The 21,111-nt window shown below is 46.1% G+C and overlaps 50 pseudogenes; all 50 read right to left on the reverse strand.

Moving 5' to 3' along the window:
- Positions 1 to 265: 265 nt before the first annotated feature.
- LOC140283496 (5S ribosomal RNA) lies at positions 266 to 384 on the reverse strand (annotated as a pseudogene).
- A 269-nt stretch (positions 385 to 653) lies between these two features.
- LOC140282615 (5S ribosomal RNA) lies at positions 654 to 772 on the reverse strand (annotated as a pseudogene).
- A 269-nt stretch (positions 773 to 1,041) lies between these two features.
- On the reverse strand, positions 1,042 to 1,160 carry LOC140296672 (5S ribosomal RNA; annotated as a pseudogene).
- A 269-nt stretch (positions 1,161 to 1,429) lies between these two features.
- On the reverse strand, positions 1,430 to 1,548 carry LOC140294003 (5S ribosomal RNA; annotated as a pseudogene).
- Positions 1,549 to 1,817: 269 nt separating this feature from the next.
- LOC140290768 (5S ribosomal RNA) lies at positions 1,818 to 1,936 on the reverse strand (annotated as a pseudogene).
- Positions 1,937 to 2,205: 269 nt separating this feature from the next.
- On the reverse strand, positions 2,206 to 2,324 carry LOC140292263 (5S ribosomal RNA; annotated as a pseudogene).
- A 269-nt stretch (positions 2,325 to 2,593) lies between these two features.
- Positions 2,594 to 2,712, reverse strand: LOC140307358 (5S ribosomal RNA; annotated as a pseudogene).
- Positions 2,713 to 2,981: 269 nt separating this feature from the next.
- Positions 2,982 to 3,100, reverse strand: LOC140288941 (5S ribosomal RNA; annotated as a pseudogene).
- A 269-nt stretch (positions 3,101 to 3,369) lies between these two features.
- LOC140300597 (5S ribosomal RNA) lies at positions 3,370 to 3,488 on the reverse strand (annotated as a pseudogene).
- A 269-nt stretch (positions 3,489 to 3,757) lies between these two features.
- Positions 3,758 to 3,881, reverse strand: LOC140270772 (5S ribosomal RNA; annotated as a pseudogene).
- Positions 3,882 to 4,150: 269 nt separating this feature from the next.
- LOC140289533 (5S ribosomal RNA) lies at positions 4,151 to 4,268 on the reverse strand (annotated as a pseudogene).
- Positions 4,269 to 4,537: 269 nt separating this feature from the next.
- LOC140270778 (5S ribosomal RNA) lies at positions 4,538 to 4,661 on the reverse strand (annotated as a pseudogene).
- Positions 4,662 to 5,318: 657 nt separating this feature from the next.
- LOC140291787 (5S ribosomal RNA) lies at positions 5,319 to 5,437 on the reverse strand (annotated as a pseudogene).
- Positions 5,438 to 5,706: 269 nt separating this feature from the next.
- LOC140296608 (5S ribosomal RNA) lies at positions 5,707 to 5,825 on the reverse strand (annotated as a pseudogene).
- A 269-nt stretch (positions 5,826 to 6,094) lies between these two features.
- LOC140296240 (5S ribosomal RNA) lies at positions 6,095 to 6,213 on the reverse strand (annotated as a pseudogene).
- Positions 6,214 to 6,482: 269 nt separating this feature from the next.
- Positions 6,483 to 6,601, reverse strand: LOC140311534 (5S ribosomal RNA; annotated as a pseudogene).
- A 269-nt stretch (positions 6,602 to 6,870) lies between these two features.
- On the reverse strand, positions 6,871 to 6,989 carry LOC140275953 (5S ribosomal RNA; annotated as a pseudogene).
- Positions 6,990 to 7,258: 269 nt separating this feature from the next.
- LOC140289446 (5S ribosomal RNA) lies at positions 7,259 to 7,377 on the reverse strand (annotated as a pseudogene).
- Positions 7,378 to 7,649: 272 nt separating this feature from the next.
- LOC140300006 (5S ribosomal RNA) lies at positions 7,650 to 7,768 on the reverse strand (annotated as a pseudogene).
- Positions 7,769 to 8,037: 269 nt separating this feature from the next.
- Positions 8,038 to 8,156, reverse strand: LOC140309868 (5S ribosomal RNA; annotated as a pseudogene).
- A 269-nt stretch (positions 8,157 to 8,425) lies between these two features.
- On the reverse strand, positions 8,426 to 8,544 carry LOC140292832 (5S ribosomal RNA; annotated as a pseudogene).
- Positions 8,545 to 8,813: 269 nt separating this feature from the next.
- Positions 8,814 to 8,932, reverse strand: LOC140273473 (5S ribosomal RNA; annotated as a pseudogene).
- Positions 8,933 to 9,201: 269 nt separating this feature from the next.
- On the reverse strand, positions 9,202 to 9,320 carry LOC140301944 (5S ribosomal RNA; annotated as a pseudogene).
- A 269-nt stretch (positions 9,321 to 9,589) lies between these two features.
- Positions 9,590 to 9,708, reverse strand: LOC140271896 (5S ribosomal RNA; annotated as a pseudogene).
- Positions 9,709 to 9,977: 269 nt separating this feature from the next.
- LOC140273479 (5S ribosomal RNA) lies at positions 9,978 to 10,096 on the reverse strand (annotated as a pseudogene).
- A 269-nt stretch (positions 10,097 to 10,365) lies between these two features.
- Positions 10,366 to 10,484, reverse strand: LOC140291999 (5S ribosomal RNA; annotated as a pseudogene).
- Positions 10,485 to 10,753: 269 nt separating this feature from the next.
- On the reverse strand, positions 10,754 to 10,872 carry LOC140271907 (5S ribosomal RNA; annotated as a pseudogene).
- Positions 10,873 to 11,529: 657 nt separating this feature from the next.
- Positions 11,530 to 11,648, reverse strand: LOC140289280 (5S ribosomal RNA; annotated as a pseudogene).
- A 262-nt stretch (positions 11,649 to 11,910) lies between these two features.
- On the reverse strand, positions 11,911 to 12,029 carry LOC140295588 (5S ribosomal RNA; annotated as a pseudogene).
- Positions 12,030 to 12,298: 269 nt separating this feature from the next.
- On the reverse strand, positions 12,299 to 12,417 carry LOC140297672 (5S ribosomal RNA; annotated as a pseudogene).
- A 269-nt stretch (positions 12,418 to 12,686) lies between these two features.
- Positions 12,687 to 12,805, reverse strand: LOC140292001 (5S ribosomal RNA; annotated as a pseudogene).
- Positions 12,806 to 13,074: 269 nt separating this feature from the next.
- Positions 13,075 to 13,193, reverse strand: LOC140317984 (5S ribosomal RNA; annotated as a pseudogene).
- A 269-nt stretch (positions 13,194 to 13,462) lies between these two features.
- Positions 13,463 to 13,581, reverse strand: LOC140293963 (5S ribosomal RNA; annotated as a pseudogene).
- Positions 13,582 to 13,843: 262 nt separating this feature from the next.
- On the reverse strand, positions 13,844 to 13,962 carry LOC140297211 (5S ribosomal RNA; annotated as a pseudogene).
- A 269-nt stretch (positions 13,963 to 14,231) lies between these two features.
- Positions 14,232 to 14,350, reverse strand: LOC140295342 (5S ribosomal RNA; annotated as a pseudogene).
- Positions 14,351 to 14,619: 269 nt separating this feature from the next.
- On the reverse strand, positions 14,620 to 14,738 carry LOC140309098 (5S ribosomal RNA; annotated as a pseudogene).
- A 266-nt stretch (positions 14,739 to 15,004) lies between these two features.
- Positions 15,005 to 15,123, reverse strand: LOC140292002 (5S ribosomal RNA; annotated as a pseudogene).
- A 269-nt stretch (positions 15,124 to 15,392) lies between these two features.
- On the reverse strand, positions 15,393 to 15,511 carry LOC140319068 (5S ribosomal RNA; annotated as a pseudogene).
- A 269-nt stretch (positions 15,512 to 15,780) lies between these two features.
- Positions 15,781 to 15,899, reverse strand: LOC140293127 (5S ribosomal RNA; annotated as a pseudogene).
- Positions 15,900 to 16,161: 262 nt separating this feature from the next.
- On the reverse strand, positions 16,162 to 16,280 carry LOC140295589 (5S ribosomal RNA; annotated as a pseudogene).
- Positions 16,281 to 16,549: 269 nt separating this feature from the next.
- On the reverse strand, positions 16,550 to 16,668 carry LOC140297683 (5S ribosomal RNA; annotated as a pseudogene).
- Positions 16,669 to 17,336: 668 nt separating this feature from the next.
- LOC140296286 (5S ribosomal RNA) lies at positions 17,337 to 17,445 on the reverse strand (annotated as a pseudogene).
- Positions 17,446 to 17,714: 269 nt separating this feature from the next.
- LOC140294070 (5S ribosomal RNA) lies at positions 17,715 to 17,833 on the reverse strand (annotated as a pseudogene).
- Positions 17,834 to 18,102: 269 nt separating this feature from the next.
- On the reverse strand, positions 18,103 to 18,221 carry LOC140284893 (5S ribosomal RNA; annotated as a pseudogene).
- A 269-nt stretch (positions 18,222 to 18,490) lies between these two features.
- LOC140295268 (5S ribosomal RNA) lies at positions 18,491 to 18,609 on the reverse strand (annotated as a pseudogene).
- A 269-nt stretch (positions 18,610 to 18,878) lies between these two features.
- On the reverse strand, positions 18,879 to 18,997 carry LOC140297694 (5S ribosomal RNA; annotated as a pseudogene).
- A 272-nt stretch (positions 18,998 to 19,269) lies between these two features.
- Positions 19,270 to 19,388, reverse strand: LOC140317006 (5S ribosomal RNA; annotated as a pseudogene).
- Positions 19,389 to 20,053: 665 nt separating this feature from the next.
- On the reverse strand, positions 20,054 to 20,172 carry LOC140305917 (5S ribosomal RNA; annotated as a pseudogene).
- Positions 20,173 to 20,441: 269 nt separating this feature from the next.
- On the reverse strand, positions 20,442 to 20,560 carry LOC140276464 (5S ribosomal RNA; annotated as a pseudogene).
- Positions 20,561 to 20,829: 269 nt separating this feature from the next.
- On the reverse strand, positions 20,830 to 20,948 carry LOC140296116 (5S ribosomal RNA; annotated as a pseudogene).
- Between the last annotated feature and the right edge of the window lie 163 nt (positions 20,949 to 21,111).

Here is a 21,111-nt window from a genome sequence, read left to right on the forward strand (position 1 = left end):
TCTGTGACAAATGTGCATTATATAGGTACTGGAATCATACACTTCCTCTATGTAACCAGATAATTGCCGAGAAAGGCTGACTTGTAGTGGGCACATCTTCTTCCCTGATGTGATTATTCTCTGCAGCTGAAATTGAGACTCTCAGATCACTTCGTGTCTGCCAACAAAGAAGCAGCAGCAGCTGAAGATGACCAACTTCCTCATGTGTCACAGGGTGATCAGACGTTGCAACAAAAGACATGCAGGTGGTCGAGAGAAGACAAAAAGCTTACAGCTCCTGGTATTCCCAAGCTGTCTCCCATTTAAGTACTAACCAGGCCCAACCCTCCTTAGCTACCGAGATCAGACGAGGTCGGGCATGTTCAGGGTGGTGTGGCCGTAAGCAACAATGTCTGTGACAAATGTGCATTATATAGGTACTGGAATCATACGGTTCCTCTATGTAACCAGATAATTGCCGAGAAAGGCAGACTTGTAGTGGGCAAATCTTCTTCCCTCATGTGATCATTCTCTGCAGCTGAAACTGAGACTCTCAGATCACTTCGTGTCTGCCAACAAAGCAGCAGCAGCTGAAAATGACCAACTTCCTCATGTGTCACAGGGTGATCAGACGTTGCAACAAAAGACATGCAGGTGGTCGAGAGAAGAGAAAAAGCTTACAGCACCTGGTATTCCCAAGAGGTCTTCCATCCAAGTACTAACCACGCCCAACACTCCTTGGCTTCCGAGATCAGACGAGGTCGGGCATGTTCAGGGTGGTGTGGCCGTAAGCAACAATGTCTCTGACAAATGTGCATTATATAGGTACTGGAATCATACGGTTCCTCTATGCAACCAGATCATTTCCGAGAAAGGCTGACTTGTAGTGGGCACATCTTCTTCCCTGACGTGATTATTCTCTGCAGCTGAAACTGAGACTCTCAGATCACTTTGTGTCTGCCAACAAAGCAGCAGTAGCTGAAGATGACCAACTTCCTCATGTGTCACAGGGTGATCAGACGTTGCAACAAAAGACATGCAGGTGGTAGAGAGAAGAGAAAAAGCTTACAGCACCTGGTATTCCCAGAGAGTTTACCATCCAAGTACTAACCAGGCCAAAACCTGCTTGGCTTCCGAGATCAGAAGTGGTCAGGCATTTTCAGGGTGGTGTGGCCGTAATTAACCACAACTGTGACAAATGTGCATTATAAAGGTACTGGAATCATACAGTTCCTCTATGTAACCAGATAATTGCCGAGAAAAGCTGATAAGTAGTGGGCACATCTTCTTCCCTGACGTGATTATTCTCTCGAGCTGAAACTGAGACTCTCAGATCACTTCGTGTCTGCCAACAAAGCAGCAGAAGCTGAAGATGACCAACTTCCTCATGTGTCACAGGGTGATCAGACGTTGCAACAAAAGACATGCAGGTGGTAGAGAGAAGAGAAAAAGCTTACAGCACCTCGTATTCCCAAGAGGTCTTCCATCCAAGTACAAACCAGGCCCAACTGTGCTTGGCTTCCGAGATCAGACGAGGTCGGGCATGTTCAGGGTTGTGTGGCCGTAAGCAACAATGTCTCTGACAAATGTGCATTATATAGGTACTGGAATCATACGGTTCCTCTATGCACCCAGATAATTGCTGAGAAAGGCTGATGTGTAGTGGGCACATCTTCTTCCTTGACGTGATTATTCTCTTCAGCTGAAACTGAGACTCTCAGATCACTTCGTGTCTGCCAACAAAGCAGCAGCAGCTGAAGATGACCAACTTCCTCATGTGTCAGAGGGCGATCAGACCTTGCAACAAAATACATGCAGGTGGTAGAGAGAAGAGAAAAAGCTTACAGCACCTGGTATTCCCAAGCGGTCTCTCATCAAAGTACTAACCAGGCCCAACCCTCCTTGGCTTCTGAGATCACACGAGATTGGGCATATTCAGGGTGGTTTGGCCGTAAGCAACAATCTCTGTGACAAATGTGCATTATATAGGCAATGGAATCATATGGTTCCTCTATGTAACAAGATAATTGCCGAAAAAGTCTGATATATAGTGGGCACATCTTGTTCCCTGACGTGATAATTTTCTCCAGCTGAAAATGAGACTCTCAGATCACTTTGTGTCTGCCAACAAAGCAGCAGCAGCTGAAGATGACCAACTTCCTCATGTGTCACAGGGTGATCAGACGTTGCAACAAAAGACATGCAGGTGGTAGAGAGAAGAGAAGAAGCTTACAGCACCTGATAATCCCAAGCTGTCTCCCATCCAAGTACTAACCAAGCACAACCCTGCTTGGCTTCCGAGATCAGACGAGGTCGGGCATATTCAGGGTGGTGTGGCCGTAAGCAACAATGTCTGTGACAAATGTAAATTGTATAGGTACTGGAATCATACGTTTCCTCTATATAACCAGATAATTGCAGAGAAAGGCTGATAAATAGTGGGCACATCTTCTTCCCTGACGTGATTATTCTCTCCAGCTGAAAATGAGACTCTCAGATCACTTCGTGTCTGCCAACAAAGCAGCAGCAGCTGAAGATGACCAACTTCCTCATGTGTCAGAGGGCGATCAGACCTTGCAACAAAATACATGCAGGTGGTAGAGAGAAGAGAAAAAGCTTACAGCACCTGGCATTCCCAAGGGGTCTCCCATTCAAGTACTAACCAGGCCCAACCCTGCTTGGGTTCCGAGATCAGTCGAGGTCGGGCATATTCAGGGTGGTGTGGCCGTAAGTAACAATGTCTGTGAAAAATGTGCATTATATAAGTACTGGAATCATACGGTTCCTCTATGTAACCAGATAATTGCTGAGAAAGGCTGATGTGTAGTTGGCACATCTTCTTCCCTGACGTGATTATTCTCTTCAGCTGAAACTGAGACTCTCAGATCACTTCGTGTCTTCCAACAAAGCAGCAGCAGCTGAAGATGGCCAACTTTCTCATGTGTCACAGGGTGATCAGACGTTGCAACAAAAGACATGCAGGTGGTAGAGAGAAGAGAAAAAGCTTACAGCACCTGGTATTCCCAAGCAGTCTCCCATTAAAGTACTAACCAGGCCCAACCCTCCTTGGCTTCCGAGATCAGACGAGGTCGGGCTTATTCAGGGTGGTGTAGCCGTAAGGAACAACTTCTGTGACAAATGTGCATTATATAGGTACTGGAATCATACAATTCCTCTATGTAACCAGATAATTGATGAGAAAGGCTGACTTGTTATGGGCACATCTTCTTCCCTGATGTGATTATTCTCTGCAGCTGAAACTGAGACTCTCAGATCACTTCGTGTCTGCCAACAAAGCAGCAGAAGCTGAAGATGACCAACTTCCTCATGTGTCATAGGGGGATCAGACGTTGCAACAAAAGACATGCAGGTGGTCGAGAGAAGACAAAAAGCTTACAGCTCCTGGTATTCCCAAGCGGTCTCCCATTTAAGTACTAACCAGGCCCAACCCTCCTTGGCTTCCGAGATCAGACGAGGTCGGGCATGTTCAGGGTGGTGTGGCCGTAAGCAACATGGTCTGTGACAAATGTGCATTATATAGGTACTGGAATCATACGGTTCCTCTATGTAACCAGATAATTGCCGAGAAAGGCTGACTTGTAGTGGGCACATCTTCTTGCCTGATGTGATTATTCTCTGCAGCTGAAACTGAGACTCTCAGATCACTTTGTGTCTGCCAACAAAGCAGCAGCAGCTGAAGATGACCAACTTCCTCATGTGTCACAGGGTGATCAGACGTTGCAACAAAAGACATGCAGGTGGTAGAGAGAAGAGAAAAAGCTTACAGCACCTGGTATTCCCAAGCAGTCTCCCACCCAAGTACTAACCAGGCACAACCCCGCTTGGCTTCCGAGATCGGACGAGGTCGGGCATATTATATTCAGGGTGGTGTGGCCGTAAGCGACAATCTCTGTGACAAATGTGCATTATATAGGTACTGGAATCATACGGTTCCTCTATGTAACCAGATAATTGCAGAGAAAGGCTTATGTGTAGTGGGCACATCTTCTTCCCTGACGTGATTATTCTCTGCAGCTGAAACTGAGACTCTCAGATCACTTCGTGTCTGCCAACAAAGCAGCAGAAGCTGAAGATGACCAACTTCCTCATGTGTCACAGGGTGATCAGACGTTGCAACAAAAGACATTCAGGTGGTCCAGAGAAGAGATAAAGCTTACAGCACCTGGTATTCCCAAGCAGTCTCCCACCCAAGTACTAACCAGGCCAACCGTGCTTGGCTTCCGAGATCAGACGAGGTCAGGCATGTTCAGGGTGGTGTGGCCGTAAGCGACAATCTCTGTGACAAATGTGCATTATATAGGTACTGGAATCATACGGTTCCTCTATGTAACCAGATAATTGATGAGAAAGGCTGACTTGTTATGGGCACATCTTCTTCCCTGATGTGATTATTCTCTGCAGCTTAAACTGAGACTCTCAGATCACTTCGTGTCTGCCAACAAAGCAGCAGCAGCTGAAGATGACCAACTTCCTCATGTGTCACAGGGGGATCAGACGTTGCAACAAAAGACATGCAGGTGGTAGAGAGAAGAGAAAAAGCTTACAGCACCTGGTATTCCCAAGCAGTCTCCCACCCAAGTACTAACCAGGCACAACCCCGCTTGGCTTCCGAGATCGGACGAGGTCGGGCATATTATATTCAGGGTGGTGTGGCCGTAAGCGACATGGTCTGTGACAAATGTGCATTATATAGGTACTGGAATCATACGGTTCCTCTATGTAACCAGATAATTGCCGAGAAAGGCTGACTTGTAGTGGGCACATCTTCTTCCCTGATGTGATTATTCTCTGCAGCTGAAACTGAGACTCTCAGATCACTTCGTGTCTGCCAACAAAGTAGCAGAAGCTGAAGATGACAAACTTCCTCATGTGTCACAGGGTGATCAGATGTTGCAACAAAAGACATGCAGGTGGTAGAGAGAAGAGAAAAAGCTTACAGCACCTGGTATTCCCAAGCAGTCTCCCATTGAAGTACAAACCAGTCCCAACCCTGCTTGGCTTCCAGGTTAAGACAAGGTGGGGCTTATTCAGGGTGGTGTGGCGGTAAGCAACAATATTTGTTACAAATGTGAATTATATAGGTACTGGAATCATACACTTCCTCTATGAAACCAGATAATTGCCGAGAAAGGCTGATGTGTAGTGGGCATATCATCTTCTCTGATGTGATCATTCTCTTCAGCTGAAACTGAGACTCTCAGATCACTTTGTGTCTGCCAACACAGCAGCAGCAGCTGAAGATGACCAACTTCCTCATGTGTCACAGGGTGATCAGACGTTGCAACAAAACACATGCAGGTGGTAGAGAGAAGAGAAAAAGCTTACAGCACCTGGTATTCCCAAGCTGTCTCCCACCCAAGTACTAAACAGGCCCAACACTGCTTGGCTTCCGAGATCAGACGAGGTCAGGCAAATTCAGGGTGGTGTGGCCGTAAGTAACAATGTCTGTGACAAATGTGCATTATATAAGTACAGGAATCATACGGTTCCTCTATGTAACCAGATAATTGATGAGAACGGCTGATGTGTAGTGGGCACATCTTCTTCCCTGACGTGATTATTCTCTTCAGCTGAAACTGAGACTCTCAGATCACTTCGTGTCTTCCAACAAAGCAGCAGCAGCTGAAGATGACCAACTTCTTCACGTGTCACAGGGTGATCAGACGTTGCAACAAAAGACATGCAGGTGGTAGAGAGAAGAGAAAAAGCTTACAGCACATGGTATTCCCAAGCTGTCTCCCATCCAAGTACTAACCAGGTACAACCCTGCTTGGCGTCCGAGATCAGACAAGGTCGGGCTTATTCAGGGTGGTGTGGCCGTAAGCAACAATGTCTCTGACAAATGTGCATTATATAGGTACTGGAATCATACGGTTCCTCTATGCAACCAGATAATTGCCGAGAAAGGCTTATGTGTAGCGGGCAAATCATCTTCTCTGATGTGATCATTCTCTGCAACTGAAACTGAGACTCTCAGATCACTTCGTGTCTGCCAACAAAGCAGCAGCAGCTGAAGATGACCATCTTCCTCATGTGTCACAGGGTGATCAGACGTTGCAACAAAAGACATGCAGGTGGTAGAGAAAAGAGAAGAAGCTTACAGCACCTGGTATTCCCAAGCAGTCTCCCATCCAAGTACTAAGCAGGCTCAACCCTGTTTGGCTTCCGAGATCACACGAGGTTGGGCAAATTCAGGGTGGTGTGGCCGTAAGGAACAATTTCTGTGACAAATGTGCATTATATAAGTACTGGAATCATACACTTCCTCTATGTAACCAGATAATTTCCGAGAAAGGCTCACTTGTTATGGGCACATCTTCTTCCCTGATGTGATCATTCTCTGCAGCTGAAACTGAGACTCTCAGATCACTTCGTGTCTGCCAACAAAGCAGCAGCAGCTGAAGATGACCAACTTCCTCATGTGTCACAGGGTGATCAGACGTTGCAACAAAAGACATGCAGGTTGTAGAGAGAAGAGAAAAAGCTTACAGCACCTGGTATTCCCAAGAGGTCTTCCATCCAAGTACTAACCAGGCCCAACCCTCCTTGGCTTCCAAGATCAGACGAGGTCGGGCATATTCAGGGTGGTGCGGCCGTAAGCAACAATAGCTGTGACAAATGTGCATTATATAGGTACTGGAATCATACACTTCTTCTATGTAACCAGATAATTGCCGAGAAAGGCTGATAAGTAGTGGGCACATCTTCTTCCCTGACGTGATTATTCTCTCGAGCTGAAACTGAGACTCTCAGATCACTTTGTGTCTGCCAACAAAGCAGCAGAAGCTGAAGATGACCAACTTCCTCATGTGTCACAGGGTGATCAGACATTGCAACAAAAGACATGCAGGTGGTAGAGAGAAGAGAAAAAGCTTACAACACCTGGTATTCCGAAGAGGTCTTCCATCCAAGTACAAACCAGGCCCAACCCTGCTTGGCTTCCGAGATCAGACGAGGTCGGGCATGTTCAGGGTTGTGTGGCCGTAAGCAACAATGTCTCTGACAAATGTGCATTATATAGGTACTGGAATCATACGGTTCCTCTATGCACCCAGATAATTGCAGAGAAAGGCTGATGTGTAGCGGGCATATCATCTTCTCTGATGTGATCATTCTCTGCAACTGAAACTGAGACTCTCAGATCACTTCGTGTCAGCCAACAAAGCAGCAGCAGCTGAAGATGACCAACTTCCTCATGTGTCACAGGGTGATCAGACGTTGCAACAAAAGACATGCAGGTGGTAGAGAGAAGAGAAAAAGCTTACAGCACCTGGTATTCCCAAGAGGTCTTCCATCCAAGTACTAACCACGCCCAACCCTCCTTGGCTTCCAAGATCAGACGAGGTCGGGCATATTCAGGGTGGTGCGGCCGTAAGCAACAATAGCTGTGACAAATGTGCATTATATAGGTACTGGAATCATACACTTCTTCTATGTAACCAGATAATTGCAGAGAAAGGCTGACTTGTAGTGGGCACATCTTCTTCCCTGATGTGATTATTCTCTGCAGCTGAAACTGAGACTCTCAGATCACTTCGTGTCTGCCAACAAAGAAGCAGCAGCTGCTGAAGATGACCAACTTCCTCATGTGTCACAGGATGATCAGACGTTGCAAGAAAAGACATGCAGGTGGTAGAGAGAAGAGAAGAAGCTTACAGCACCTGGTATTCCCAAGCAGTCTCCCATCCAAGTACTAAGCAGGCTCAACCCTGCTTGGCTTCCGAGATCAGACGAGGTCGGGCATGTTCAGGGTGGTGTGGCCGTAAGCAACAATGTCTCTGACAAATGTGCATTATATAGGTACTGGAATCATACGGTTCCTCTATGCAACCAGATAATTGCCGAGAAAGGCTGATGTGTAGCGGGCATATCATCTTCTCTGATGTGATCATTCTCTTCAGCTGAAACTGAGACTCTCAGATCACTTCGTGTCTGCCAACAAAGCAGCAGAAGCTGAAGATGACCAACTTCCTCATGTGTCACAGGGTGATCAGACGTTGCAACAAAAGACATGCAGGTGGTAGAGAGAAGATAAAAAGCTTAAGGCACCTGGTATTCCCAAGCGGTCTCCCATCCAAGTACTAACCAGGCCCAACCGTGCTTGGCTTCCAAGATCAGACGAGGTTGGGCATATTCAGGGTGGTGTGGCCGTAAGTAACAATGTCTGTGACAAATGTGCATTATATAGGTACTGGAATCATACGGTTCCTCTATGCAACCATATAATTGCCAAGAAAGGCTGATATGTAGTGGGCACATCTTGTTCCCTGACGTGATCATTTTCTCCAGCTGAAAATGAGACTCTAAGATCACTTCGTGTCTGCCAACAAAGCAGCAGAAAATGAAGATGACCAACTTCCTCATGTGTCACAGGGTGATCAGACGTTGCAACAAAAGACATGCAGGTGGTTGAGAGAAGAGAAAAAGCTTACATCACCTGATAATCCCAAGCGGTCTCCCATCCAAGTACTAACCAGGCCCAACCGTGCTTGGCTTCCGAGATCAGACGAGGTCAGGCATGTTCCGGGTGGTGTGGCCGTAAGCAGCAATGTCTCTGACAAATGTGCATTATATAGGTACTGGAATCATACGGTTCCTCTATGCAACCAGATAATTGCCGAGAAAAGCTGATGTGTAGCGGGTAAATCATCTTCTCTGATGTGATCATTCTCTGCAACTGAAACTGAGACTCTCAGATCACTTTGTGTCTGCCAACAAAGCAGCAGCAGCTGAAGATGACCAACTTCCTCATGTGTCACAGGGCGATCAGACGTTGCAACAAAAGACATGCAGGTGGTAGAGAGAAGAGAAAAAGCTTACAGCACCTGGTATTCCCAAGCGGTCTCTCATCAAAGTACTAACCAGGCCCAACCCTCCTTGGCTTCTGAGATCAAACGAGGTCAGACATATTCAGGGTGGTTTGGCCGTAAGCAACAATCTCTGTGACAAATGTGCATTATATAGGCAATGGAATCATATGGTTCCTCTATGTAACAAGATAATTGCCGAAAAAGGCTGATATATAGTGGGCACATCTTGTTCCCTGAGGTGATAATTTTCTCCAGCTGAAAATGAGACTCTAAGATCACTTCGTGTCTGCCAACAAAGCAGCAGCAGCTGAAGATGACCAACTTCCTCATGTGTCACAGGGTGATCAGACGTTGCAACAAAAGACATGCAGGTGGTTGAGAGAAGAGAAAAAGCTTACAGCACCTGGTATTCCCAAGCGGTCTCCCATCCAAGTACTAACCAGGCCCAACCCTGGTTGGCTTCCAAGATCAGACGAGGTTGGGCATATTCCGGGTGGTGTGGCCGTAAGTAACAATGTTTGTGACAAATGTGCATTATATAGGTACTGGAATCATACGGTTCCTCTATGCAACCATATAATTGCCAAGAAAGGCTGATATGTAGTGGGCACATCTTGTTCCCTGACGTGATAATTTTCTCCAGCTGAAAATGAGACTTTAAGATCACTTCGTGTCTGCCAACAAAGCAGCAGAAAATGAAGATGACCAACTTCCTCATGTGTCACAGGGTGATCAGACGTTGCAACAAAAGACATGCAGGTGGTTGAGAGAAGAGAAAAAGCTTACAGCACCTGATAATCCCAAGCGGTCTCCCATCCAAGTACTAACCAGGCACAACCCTGCTTGGCTTTCGAGATCAGACGAGGTCGGGCATATTCAGGGTGGTGTGGCCGTAAGCAACAATGTCTCTGACAAATGTAAATTGTATAGGTACTGGAATCAAACGTTTCCTCTATATAACCAGATAATTGCAGAGAAAGGCTGATAAATAGTGGACACATCTTCTTCCCTGACGTGATTATTCTCTCCAGCTGAAAATGAGACTCTCAGATCACTTCGTGTCTGCCAACAAAGCAGCAGAAAATGAAGATGACCAACTTCCTCATGTGTCACAGGGTGATCAGACGTTGCAACAAAAGACATGCAGGTGGTTGAGAGAAGAGAAAAAGCTTACAGCACCTGGTATTCCCAAGCGGTCTCTCATCAAAGTACTAACCAGGCCCAACCCTCCTTGGCTTCTGAGATCAAACGAGGTCAGACATATTCAGGGTGGTTTGGCCGTAAGCAACAATCTCTGTGACAAATGTGCATTATATAGGCAATGGAATCATATGGTTCCTCTATGTAACAAGATAATTGCCGAAAAAGGCTGATATATAGTGGGCACATCTTGTTCCCTGAGGTGATAATTTTCTCCAGCTGAAAATGAGACTCTAAGATCACTTCGTGTCTGCCAACAAAGCAGCAGCAGCTGAAGATGACCAACTTCCTCACGTGTCACAGGGTGATCAGACGTTGCAACAAAAGACATGCAGGTGGTAGAGAGAAGAGAAAAAGCTTACAGCACCTGGTATTCCCAAGCAGTCTCCCATTCAAGTACTAATCAGGCCCAACCCTGCTTGGGTTCTGAGATCAGACGAGGTTGGGCATATTCAGGGTGGTGTGGCCGTAAGTAACAATGTCTGTGACAAATGTGCATTATATAGGTACTGGAATCATACGGTTCCTCTATGCAACCAGATAATTGCCAAGAAAGGCTGATATGTAGTGGGCACATCTTGTTCCCTGACGTGATAATTTTCTCCAGCTGAAAATGAGACTCTAAGATCACTTCGTGTCTGCCAACAAAGCAGCAGAAAATGAAGATGACCAACTTCTTCATGTGTCACAGGGTGATCAGACGTTGCAACAAAAGACATGCAGGTGGTTGAGAGAAGAGAAAAAGCTTACAGCACCTGATAATCCCAAGCGGTCTCCCATCCAAGTACTAACCAGGCACAACCCTGCTTGGCTTTCGAGATCAGACGAGGTCGGGCATATTCAGGGTGGTGTGGCCGTAAGCAACAATGTCTCTGACAAATGTAAATTGTATAGGTACTGGAATCAAACGTTTCCTCTATATAACCAGATAATTGCAGAGAAAGGCTGATAAATAGTGGACACATCTTCTTCCCTGACGTGATTATTCTCTCCAGCTGAAAATGAGACTCTCAGATCACTTCGTGTCTGCCAACAAAGCAGCAGCAGCTGAAGATGACCAACTTCCTCATGTGTCACAGGGCGATCAGACGTTGCAACAAAATACATGCAGGTGGTAGAGAGAAGAGAAAAAGATTACATCACCTGGTATTCCCAAGCGGTGTCCCATCAAAGTACTAACCAGAACCAGCCCTCCTTGGCTTCCGAGATCAGACAAGGTCAGACATATTCAGGGTGGTTTGTCCGTAAGTAACAATCTCTGTGACAAATGTGCATTATATAGGCAATGGAATCATACACTTCCTCTATGTAACCAGATAATTGCCGAGAAAGGCTGATATCTAGTGGGCACATCTTCTTCCCTGACGTGATAATTCTCTCCAGCTGAAAATGAGACTCTCAGATCACTTTGTGTCTGCCAACAAAGCAGCAGCAGCTGAAGATGACCAACTTCCTCATGTGTCACAGGGTGATCAGACGTTGCAACAAAAGACATGCAGGTGGTAGAGAGAAGAGAAAAAGCTTACAGCACCTGGTATTCCCAAGCAGTCTTCCATCCAAGTACTAACCAGGCCCAAACCTGCTTGACTTCCAAGATCAGACAAGGTCGGGCTTATTCAGGGTGGTGTGGCCGTAAGCAACAATATCTGTGACAAATGTGCATTATATAGGTACTGGAATAATACAGTTCCTCTATGTAACCAGATAATTGCAGAGAAAGGCTAACTTGTTGTGGGCACATCTTCTTCCTTGATGTGATTATTCTCTGCAGCTGAAACTGAGACTCTCAGATCACTTCGTGTCTGCTAACAAAGCAGCAGCAGCTGAAGATGACCAACTTCCTCATGTGTCACAGGGCGATCAGACATTACAACAAAAGACATGTAGGTGGTAGAGAAAAAGCTTACAGCACCTGGTATTCCCAAGCGGTGTCCCATCAAAGTACTAACCAGGCCCAGCCCTCCTTGGCTTCCAAGATCAGACAAGGTCAGACATATTCAGGGTGGTTTGGCCGTAAGTAACAATCTCCGTGACAAATGTGCATTATATAGGCAATGGAATCATACACTTCCTCTATGTAACCAGATAATTGCCGAGAAAGGCTGATATGTAGTGGGCACATCTTCTTCCTTGACGTGATAATTCTCTCCAGCTGAAAATGAGACTCTCAGATCACTTTGTGTCTGCCAACAAAGCAGCAGCAGCTGAAGATGACCAACTTCCTCATGTGTCACAGGGTGATCAGACGTTGCAACAAAAGACATGCAGGTGGTAGAGAGAAGAGAAAAAGCTTACAGCACCTGGTATTCCCAAGCAGTCTCCCATCCAAGTACTAACCAGGCCCAAACCTGCTTGACTTCCAAGATCAGACGAGGTCGGGCTTATTCAGGGTGGTGTGGCCGTAAGCAACAATATCTGTGACAAATGTGCATTATATAGGTACTGGAATCATACACTTCCTCTATGTAACCAGATAATTGCCGAGAAAGGCTGACTTGTAGTGGGCACATCTTCTTCCCTGATGTGATTATTCTCTCCAGCTGAAACTGAGACTCTCATATCACTTCGTGTCTGCCAACAAAGCAGCAGCAGCTGAAGATGACCAACTTCCTCATGTGTCACAGGGCGATCAGACATTGCAACAAAAGACATGCAGGTGGTAGAGAGAAGAGAAAAAGCTTACAGCACCTGGTATTCCCAAGCAGTCTCCCATTCAAGTACTAATCAGGCCCAACCCTGCTTGGGTTCTGAGATCAGACGAGGTTGGGCATATTCAGGGTGGTGTGGCCGTAAGTAACAATGTCTGTGACAAATGTGCATTATATAGGTACTGGAATCATACGGTTCCTCTATGCAACCAGATAATTGCCAAGAAAGGCTGATATGTAGTGGGCACATCTTGTTCCCTGACGTGATAATTTTCTCCAGCTGAAAATGAGACTCTAAGATCACTTCGTGTCTGCCAACAAAGCAGCAGAAACTGAAGATGACCAACTTCCTCATGTGTCACAGGGTGATCAGACGTTGCAACAAAAGACATGCAGGTGGTTGAGAGAAGAGAAAAAGCTTACAGCACCTGATAATCCCAAGCGGTCTCCCATCCAAGTACTAACCAGGCACAACCCTGCTTGGCTTCCGAGATCAGACGAGGTCGGGCTTATTCAGGGTGGTGTGGCCGTAAGCAACAATGTCTGTGACAAATGTAAATTGTATAGGTACTGGAATCATACGTTTCCTCTATATAACCAGATAATTGCAGAGAAAGGCTGATAAATAGTGGGCACATCTTCTTCCCTGACGTGATTATTCTCTCCAGCTGAAAATGAGACTCTCAGATCACTTCGTGTCTGCCAACAAAGCAGCAGCAGCTGAAGATGACCAACTTCCTTATGTGTCACAGGGCGATCAGACCTTGCAACAAAATACATGCAGGTGGTAGAGAGAAGAGAAAAAGCTTACAGCACCTGGCATTCCCAAGGGGTCTCCCATTCAAGTACTAACCAGGCCCAGCCCTCCTTGGCTTCCGAGATCAGTCGACGTCGGGCATATTCAGGGTGGTGTGGCCGTAAGTAACAATGTCTGTGAAAAATGTGCATTATATAGGTACTGGAATAATACAGTTCCTCTATGTAACCAGATAATTGCAGAGAAAGGCTAACTTGTTGTGGGCACATCTTCTTCCTTGATGTGATTATTCTCTCCAGCTGAAAATGAGACTCTCAGATCACTTCGTGTCTGCTAACAAAGCAGCAGCAGCTGAAGATGACCAACTTCCTCATGTGTCACAGGGCGATCAGACATTACAACAAAAGACATGTAGGTGGTAGAGAAAAAGCTTACAGCACCTGGTATTCCCAAGCGGTGTCCCATCAAAGTACTAACAAGGCCCAGCCCTCCTTGGCTTCCAAGATCAGACAAGGTCAGACATATTCAGGGTGGTTTGGCCGTAAGTAACAATCTCCGTGACAAATGTGCATTATATAGGCAATGGAATCATACACTTCCTCTATGTAACCAGATAAATGCCGAGAAAGGCTGATATGTAGTGGGCACATCTTCTTCCCTGATGTGATTATTCTCTTCAGCTGAAACTGAGACTCTCAGATCACTTTGTGTCTGCCAACAAAGCAGCAGCAGCTGAAGATGACCAACTTCCTCATGTGTCACAGGGCGATCAGACGTTGCAACAAAAGACATGCAGGTGGTAGAGAGAAGAGAAAAAGCTTACAGCACCTCGTAATCCCAAGCGGTCTCTCATCAAAGTACTAACCAGGCCCAACCCTCCTTGGCTTCTGAGATCAGACGAGGTCAGACATATTCAGGGTGGTTTGGCCGTAAGCAACAATCTCTGTGACAAATGTGCATTATATAGGCAATGGAATCATATGGTTCCTCTATGTAACAAGATAATTGCCGAAAAAGGCTGATATGTAGTGGGCACATCTTGTTCCCTGACGTGATAATTTTCTCCAGCTGAAAATGAGACTCTAAGATCACTTCGTGTCTGCCAACAAAGCAGCAGCAGCTGAAGATGACCAACTTCCTAATGTGTCACAGGGTGATCAGGCGTTGCAACAAAAGACATGCAGGTGGTTGAGAGAAGAGAAAAAGCTTACAGCACCTGGTATTCCCAAGCAGTCTCCCATTCAAGTACTAATCAGGCCCAACCCTGCTTGGGTTCTGAGATCAGACGAGGTCGGGCATATTCAGGGTGGTGTGGCCGTAAGCAACAATGTCTGTGACAAATATAAACTGTATAGGTACTGGAATCATACGGTTCCTCTATGCAACCAGATAATTGCCAAGAAAGGCTGATAAGTAGTGGAAACATCTTCCCTGATGTGATTATTCTCTCCAGCTGAAACTGAGACTCTCATATCACTTCGTGTCTGCCAACAAAGCAGCAGCAGCTGAAGATGACCAACTTCCTCATGTGTCACAGGGCGATCAGACATTGCAACAAAAGACATGCAGGTGGTAGAGAGAAGAGAAAAAGCTTACAGCACCTGGTATTCCCAAGCAGTCTCCCATTCAAGTACTAATCAGGCCCAACCCTGCTTGGGTTCTGAGATCAGACGAGGTTGGGCATATTCAGGGTGGTGTGGCCGTAAGTAACAATGTCTGTGACAAATGTGCATTATATAGGTACTGGAATCATACGGTTCCTCTATGCAACCAGATAATTGCCAAGAAAGGCTGATATGTAGTGGGCACATCTTGTTCCCTGACGTGATAATTTTCTCCAGCTGAAAATGAGACTCTAAGATCACTTCGTGTCTGCCAACAAAGCAGCAGAAACTGAAGATGACCAACTTCCTCATGTGTCACAGGGTGATCAGACGTTGCAACAAAAGACATGCAGGTGGTTGAGAGAAGAGAAAAAGCTTACAGCACCTGATAATCCCAAGGGGTCTCCCATCCAAGTACTAACCAGGCACAACCCTGCTTGGCTTCCGAGATCAGACGAGGTCGGGCTTATTCAGGGTGGTGTGGCCGTAAGCAACAATGTCTGTGACAAATGTAAATTGTATAGGTACTGGAATCATACGTTTCCTCTATATAACCAGATAATTGCAGAGAAAGGCTGATAAATAGTGGGCACATCTTCTTCCCTGACGTGATTATTCTCTCCAGCTGAAAATGAGACTCTCAGATCACTTCGTGTCTGCCAACAAAGCAGCAGCAGCTGAAGATGACCAACTTCCTTATGTGTCACAGGGCGATCAGACCTTGCAACAAAATACATGCAGGTGGTAGAGAGAAGAGAAAAAGCTTACAGCACCTGGCATTCCCAAGGGGTCTCCCATTCAAGTACTAACCAGGCCCAGCCTTCCTTGGCTTCCGAGATCAGTCGAGGTCGGGCATATTCAGGGTGATGTGGCCGTAAGTAACAATGTCTGTGAAAAATGTGCATTATATAGGTACTGGAATAATACAGTTCCTCTATGTAACCAGATAATTGCAGAGAAAGGCTAACTTGTTGTGGGCACATCTTCTTCCTTGATGTGATTATTCTCTGCAGCTGAAACTGAGACTCTCAGATCACTTCGTGTCTGCTAACAAAGCAGCAGCAGCTGAAGATGACCAACTTCCTCATGTGTCACAGGGCGATCAGACATTACAACAAAAGACATGTAGGTGGTAGAGAAAAAGCTTACAGCACCTGGTATTCCCAAGCGGTGTCCCATCAAAGTACTAACCAGGCCCAGCCCTCCTTGGCTTCCAAGATCAGACAAGGTCAGACATATTCAGGGTGGTTTGGCCGTAAGTAACAATCTCCGTGACAAATGTGCATTATATAGGCAATGGAATCATACACTTCCTCTATGTAACCAGATAATTGCCGAGAAAGGCTGATATGTAGTGGGCACATCTTCTTCCTTGACGTGATAATTCTCTCCAGCTGAAAATGAGACTCTCAGATCACTTTGTGTCTGCCAACAAAGCAGCAGCAGCTGAAGATGACCAACTTCCTCATGTGTCACAGGGTGATCAGACGTTGCAACAAAAGACATGCAGGTGGTAGAGAGAAGAGAAAAAGCTTACAGCACCTGGTATTCCCAAGCAGTCTCCCATCCAAGTACTAACCAGGCCCAAACCTGCTTGACTTCCAAGATCAGACGAGGTCGGGCTTATTCAGGGTGGTGTGGCCGTAAGCAACAATATCTGTGACAAATGTGCATTATATAGGTACTGGAATCATACACTTCCTCTATGTAACCAGATAATTGCCGAGAAAGGCTGACTTGTAGTGGGCACATCTTCTTCCCTGATGTGATTATTCTCTGCAGCTGAAACTGAGACTCTCAGATCACTTCGTGTCTGCCAACAAAGAAGCAGCAGCAGCTGAAGATGACCAACTTCCTCATGTGTCACAGGAGGATCAGACGTTGCCACAAAAGACATGAAGGTGGTAGAGAGTAGAGAAGAAGCTTACAGCACCTGGTATTCCCAAGCAGTCTCCCATTGAAGTACGAACCAGACCCAACCCAACCCTGCTTGGCTTCCAGGATAAGACAAGGTGGGGCTTATTCAGGGTGGTGTGGCGGTAAGCAACAATATTTGTTACAAATGTGAATTATATAGGTACTGGAATCATATACTTCCTCTATGAAACCAGATAATTGCCGAGAAAGGCTGATGTGTAGTGGGCATATCATCTTCTCTGATGTGATCATTCTCTTCAGCTGAAACTGAGACTCTCAGATCACTTCGTGTCTGCCAACAAAGCAGTAGCAGCAGCTGAAGATGACCAACTTCCTCATGTGTCACAGGGTGATCAGACGTTGCAACAAAACACATGCAGGTGGTAGAGAGAAGAGAAAAAGCTTACAGCACCTGGTATTCCCAAGCGGTCTCCCACCCAAGTACTAACCAGGCCCAACACTGCTTGGCTTCCGAGATCAGACAAATTCAGGGTGGTGTGGCCGTAAGTAACAATGTCTGTGACAAATGTGCATTATATAAGTACAGGAATCATACGGTTCCTCTATGTAACCAGATAATTGATGAGAAAGGCTGATGTGTAGTGGGCACATCTTCTTCCCTGACGTGATTATTCTCTTCAGCTGAAACTGAGACTCTCAGATCACTTCGTGTGTGCTAACAAAGCAGCAGCAGCTGAAGATGACCAACTTCCTCATGTGTCACAGGGCGATCAGACATTGCAACAAAAGACATGTAGGTGGTAGAGAGAAGAGAAAAAGCTTACAGCACCTGGTATTCCCAAGCGGTGTCCCATCAAAGTACTAAGCAGGCCCAGCCCTCCTTGGCTTCCGAGATCAGACAAGGTCAGACATATTCAGGGTGGTGTGGCCGTAAGCAACAATGTCTGTGACAAATGTAAATTGTATAGGTACTGGAATCATACGTTTCCTCTATATAACCAGATAATTGCAGAGAAAGGCTGATAAATAGTGGGCACATCTTCTTCCCTGACGTGATTATTCTCTCCAGCTGAAAATGAGACTCTCAGATCACTTCGTGTCTGCCAACAAAGCAGCAGCAGCTGAAGATGACCAACTTCCTCATGTGTCACAGGGCGATCAGACCTTGCAACAAAATACATGCAGGTGGTAGAGAGAAGAGAAAAAGCTTACAGCACCTGACATTCCCAAGGGGTCTCCCATTCAAGTACTAACCAGGCCCAGCCCTCCTTGGCTTCCGAGATCAGTCGAGGTCGGGCATATTCAGGGTGGTGTGGCCGTAAGTAACAATGTCTGTGAAAAATGTGCATTATATAGGTACTGGAATAATACAGTTCCTCTATGTAACCAGATAATTGCAGAGAAAGGCTAACTTGTTGTGGGCACATCTTCTTCCTTGATGTGATTATTCTCTGTAGCTGAAACTGAGACTCTCAGATCACTTCGTGTCTGCTAACAAAGCAGCAGCAGCTGAAGATGACCAACTTCCTCATGTGTCACAGGGCGATCAGACATTGCAACAAAAGACATGTAGGTGGTAGAGAGAAGAGAAAAAGCTTACAGCACCTGGTATTCCCAAGCGGTGTTCCATCAAAGTACTAACCAGGCCCAGCCCTCCTTGGCTTCCGAGATCAGACAAGGTCAGACATATTCAGGGTGGTTTGGCCGTAAGTAACAATCTCCGTGACAAATGTGCATTATATAGGCAATGGAATCATACACTTCCTCTATGTAACCAGATAATTGCCGAGAAAGGCTGATATGTAGTGGGCACATCTTCTTCCCTGACGTGATAATTCTCTCCAGCTGAAAAAAAGACTCTCAGATCACTTTGTGTCTGCCAACAAAGCAGCAGCAGCTGAAGATGACCAACTTCCTCATGTGTCACAGGGTGATCAGACGTTGCAACAAAAGACATGCAGGTGGTAGAGAGAAGGGAAAAAGCTTACAGCACCTGGTATTCCCAAGCAGTCTCCCATCCAAGTACTAACCAGGCCCAAACCTGCTTGACTTCCAAGATCAGACGAGGTCGGGCTTATTCAGGGTGGTGTGGCCGTAAGCAACAATATCTGTGACAAATGTGCATTATATAGGTACTGGAATCATACACTTCCTCTATGTAACCAGATAATTGCCGAGAAAGGCTGACTTGTAGTGGGCACATCTTCTTCCCTGATGTGATTATTCTCTGCAGCTGAAATTGAGACTCTCAGATCACTTCGTGTATGCCAACAAAGAAGCAGCAGCAGCTGAAGATGACCAACTTCCTCATGTGTCACAGGAGGATCAGACGTTGCCACAAAAGACATGAAGGTGGTAGAGAGTAGAGAACAAGCTTACAGCACCTGGTATTCCCAAGTGGTCTCCCATCCAAGAACTAACCAGGCCCAACCCTGCTTGGCTTCCGAGATCAGACAAGGTCAGGCATTTTCCGGGTGGTGTGACCGTAAGCAGCAATGTCTCTGACAAATGTGCATTATATAGGTACTGGAATCATACGGTTCCTCTATGCAACCAGATAATTGCCGAGAAAGGCTGATGTGTAGGGGGTAAATCATCTTCTCTGATGTGATCATTCTCTGCAACTGAAACTGAGACTCTCAGATCACTTCATGTCTGCCAACAAAGCAGCAGCAGCTGAAGATGACCAACTTCCTCATGTGTCACAGGGTGGTCAGACGTTGCAACAAAAGACATTCAGGTGGTCCAGAGAAGAGAAAAAGCTTACAGCACCTGGTATTCCCAAGCAGTCTCCCATTGAAGTACGAACCAGACCCAACCCAACCCTGCTTGGCTTCCAGGATAAGACAAGGTGGGGCTTATTCAGGGTGGTGTGGCGGTAAGCAACAATATTTGTTACAAATGTGAATTATATAGGTACTGGAATCATACACTTCCTCTATGAAACCAGATAATTGCCGAGAAAGGCTGATGTGTAGTGGGCATATCATCTTCTCTGATGTGATCATTCTCTTCAGCTGAAACTGAGACTCTCAGATCACTTCGTGTCTGCCAACAAAGCAGCAGCAGCAGCTGAAGATGACCAACTTCCTCATGTGTCACAGGGTGATCAGACGTTGCAACAAAAGACATGCAGGTGGTCGAGAGAAGACAAAAAGCTTACAGCTCCTGGTATTCCCAAGCGGTCTCCCATTTAAGTACTAACCAGGCCCAACCCTCCTTGGCTACCGAGATCAGACGAGGTCGGGCATGTTCAGGGTGGTGTGGCCGTAAGCAACAATGTCTGTGACAAATGTGCATTATATAGGTACTGGAATCATACGGTTCCTCTATGTAACCAGATAATTGCCGAGAAAGGCAGACTTGTAGTGGGCAAATCTTCTTCCCTCATGTGATCATTCTCTGCAGCTGAAACTGAGACTCTCAGATCACTTCGTGTCTGCCAACAAAGCAGCAGCAGCTGAAAATGACCACCTTTCTCATGTGTCACAGGGTGATCAGACGTTGCAACAAAAGACATGCAGGTGGTCGAGAGAAGAGAAAAAGCTTACAGCACCTGGTATTCCCAAGAGGTCTTCCATCCAAATACTAACCACGCCCAACCCTCCTTGGCTTCCGAGATCAGACGAGGTCGGGCATGTTCAGGGTGGTGTGGCCGTAAGCAACAATGTCTCTGACAAATGTGCATTATATAGGTACTGGAATCATACGGTTCCTCTATGCAACCAGATCATTTCCGAGAAAGGCTGATGTGTAGTGGTAACATCTTCTTCCCTGACGTGATTATTCTCTGCAGCTGAAACTGAGACTCTCAGATCACTTTGTGTCTGCCAACAAAGCAGCAGTAGCTGAAGATAACCAACTTCCTCATGTGTCACAGGGTGATCAGACGTTGCAACAAAAGACATGCAGGTGGTAGAGAGAAGAGAAAAAGCTTACAGCACCTGGTATTCCCAGAGAGTCTACCATCCAAGTACTAACCAGGCCAAAACCTGCTTGGCTTCCGAGATCAGACGTGGTCAGGCATTTTCAGGGTGGTGTGGCCATAATTAACCATAACTTTGACAAATGTGCATTATAAAGGTACTGGAATCATACAGTTCCTCTATGCACCCAGATAATTGCAGAGAAAGGCTGATGTGTAGCGGGCATATCATCTTCTCTGATGTGATCATTCTCTGCAACTGAAACTGAGACTCTCAGATCACATTGTG

This window comes from Leuresthes tenuis, unplaced genomic scaffold (genome assembly GCF_036924035.1).
Source record: "Leuresthes tenuis unplaced genomic scaffold, fLeuTen1.0.hap1 SCAF_1, whole genome shotgun sequence".
NCBI lineage: Eukaryota > Metazoa > Chordata > Actinopteri > Atheriniformes > Atherinopsidae > Leuresthes > Leuresthes tenuis.